Here is a 3108-nt window from a genome sequence, read left to right as displayed (position 1 = left end):
AAATACACTTCGGGAATTTAGACGTCAAAAGGTAAACCCGGCTAACGGCTTTATCTCAGGTATATGTTGATAGCCAGTTTTGGCGATACGCATCAGAATGGCGGAGATGAGACTGGAAAACTGGCTAACGCTCTGACAACTCCTCTTCCGTTAGCCAGAATAGGAGAGCTAGTGGGTAAGTTCAGGGAAAGGACTGGGAAACTGGCTAATGCCCTTCCGTAAGTAACGTTCTGACAGCCAGATGTTGAGAAAATGTTTGTATAGGTGAAAGACTGCTATTTTGGATACGCTTGTCTCTCAGTAATGTGACATCATTTGACTTTCTGGAAACACGTTAAAAAACGTGAGTGCGGTTACGCACCCGTTCATCGCAGCACCCGTTTTTACCCTTATTGGGTGGTTTATGGTGTCAAAACGTAAATTTTTTTTTTTTATGGCGCAAGATTTTGGCGGCGGTCAGACTTTTACGTCCTATCGGGGGGGACCTAGACCGTGGTGCGGGCACGAAAACAGTTCCGGGCGATCAAGTCTGTGTCCGTGATACACTTGCTACAATCAGACAAGTGACCGTGAAACTGGCTAATTTACTTGTCTAGAGCGTACCGTTAGCCAGATTAGGAAATACACTTCGGGAATTTAGACGTCAAAAGGTAAACCCGGCTAACGGCTTTATCTCAGGTATATGTTGATAGCCAGTTTTGGCGATACGCATCAGAATGGCGGAGATGAGACTGGAAAACTGGCTAACGCTCTGACAACTCCTCTTCCGTTAGCCAGAATAGGAGAGCTAGTGGGTAAGTTCAGGGAAAGGACTGGGAAACTGGCTAATGCCCTTCCGTAAGTAACGTTCTGACAGCCAGATGTTGAGAAAATGTTTGTATAGGTGAAAGACTGCTATTTTGGATACGCTTGTCTCTCAGTAATGTGACATCATTTGACTTTCTGGAAACACGTTAAAAAACGTGAGTGCGGTTACGCACCCGTTCATCGCAGCACCCGTTTTTACCCTTATTGGGTGGTTTATGGTGTCAAAACGTAAATTTTTTTTTTTTATGGCGCAAGATTTTGGCGGCGGTCAGACTTTTACGTCCTATCGGGGGGGACCTAGACCGTGGTGCGGGCACGAAAACAGTTCCGGGCGATCAAGTCTGTGTCCGTGATACACTTGCTACAATCAGACAAGTGACCGTGAAACTGGCTAATTTACTTGTCTAGAGCGTACCGTTAGCCAGATTAGGAAATACACTTCGGGAATTTAGACGTCAAAAGGTAAACCCGGCTAACGGCTTTATCTCAGGTATATGTTGATAGCCAGTTTTGGCGATACGCATCAGAATGGCGGAGATGAGACTGGAAAACTGGCTAACGCTCTGACAACTCCTCTTCCGTTAGCCAGAATAGGAGAGCTAGTGGGTAAGTTCAGGGAAAGGACTGGGAAACTGGCTAATGCCCTTCCGTAAGTAACGTTCTGACAGCCAGATGTTGAGAAAATGTTTGTATAGGTGAAAGACTGCTATTTTGGATACGCTTGTCTCTCAGTAATGTGACATCATTTGACTTTCTGGAAACACGTTAAAAAACGTGAGTGCGGTTACGCACCCGTTCATCGCAGCACCCGTTTTTACCCTTATTGGGTGGTTTATGGTGTCAAAACGTAAATTTTTTTTTTTTATGGCGCAAGATTTTGGCGGCGGTCAGACTTTTACGTCCTATCGGGGGGGACCTAGACCGTGGTGCGGGCACGAAAACAGTTCCAGGCGATCAAGTCTGTGTCCGTGATACACTTGCTACAATCAGACAAGTGACCGTGAAACTGGCTAATTTACTTGTCTAGAGCGTACCGTTAGCCAGATTAGGAAATACACTTCGGGAATTTAGACGTCAAAAGGTAAACCCGGCTAACGGCTTTATCTCAGGTATATGTTGATAGCCAGTTTTGGCGATACGCATCCGAATGGCGGAGATGAGACTGGAAAACTGGCTAACGCTCTGACAACTCCTCTTCCGTTAGCCAGAATAGGAGAGCTAGTGGGTAAGTTCAGGGAAAGGACTGGGAAACTGGCTAATGCCCTTCCGTAAGTAACGTTCTGACAGCCAGATGTTGAGAAAATGTTTGTATAGGTGAAAGACTGCTATTTTGGATACGCTTGTCTCTCAGTAATGTGACATCATTTGACTTTCTGGAAACACGTTAAAAAACGTGAGTGCGGTTACGCACCCGTTCATCGCAGCACCCGTTTTTACCCTTATCGGGTGGTTTATGGTGTCAAAACGTAAATTTTATTTTTTTTTATGGCGCAAGATTTTGGCGGCGGTCAGACTTTTACGTCCTATCGGGGGGGACCTAGACCGTGGTGCGGGCACGAAAACAGTTCCGGGCGATCAAGTCTGTGTCCGTGATACACTTGCTACAATCAGACAAGTGACCGTGAAACTGGCTAATTTACTTGTCTAGAGCGTACCGTTAGCCAGATTAGGAAATACACTTCGGGAATTTAGACGTCAAAAGGTAAACCCGGCTAACGGCTTTATCTCAGGTATATGTTGATAGCCAGTTTTGGCGATACGCATCAGAATGGCGGAGATGAGACTGGAAAACTGGCTAACGCTCTGACAACTCCTCTTCCGTTAGCCAGAATAGGAGAGCTAGTGGGTAAGTTCAGGGAAAGGACTGGGAAACTGGCTAATGCCCTTCCGTAAGTAACGTTCTGACAGCCAGATGTTGAGAAAATGTTTGTATAGGTGAAAGACTGCTATTTTGGATACGCTTGTCTCTCAGTAATGTGACATCATTTGACTTTCTGGAAACACGTTAAAAAACGTGAGTGCGGTTACGCACCCGTTCATCGCAGCACCCGTTTTTACCCTTATTGGGTGGTTTATGGTGTCAAAACGTAAATTTTTTTTTTTTATGGCGCAAGATTTTGGCGGCGGTCAGACTTTTACGTCCTATCGGGGGGGACCTAGACCGTGGTGCGGGCACGAAAACAGTTCCGGGCGATCAAGTCTGTGTCCGTGATACACTTGCTACAATCAGACAAGTGACCGTGAAACTGGCTAATTTACTTGTCTAGAGCGTACCGTTAGCCAGATTAGGAAATACACTTC

This window comes from Anomaloglossus baeobatrachus, chromosome 2 (genome assembly GCF_048569485.1).
Source record: "Anomaloglossus baeobatrachus isolate aAnoBae1 chromosome 2, aAnoBae1.hap1, whole genome shotgun sequence".
Taxonomy (NCBI): Eukaryota; Metazoa; Chordata; class Amphibia; order Anura; family Aromobatidae; genus Anomaloglossus; species Anomaloglossus baeobatrachus.
Note: the sequence above shows the minus strand (reverse complement) of the source record.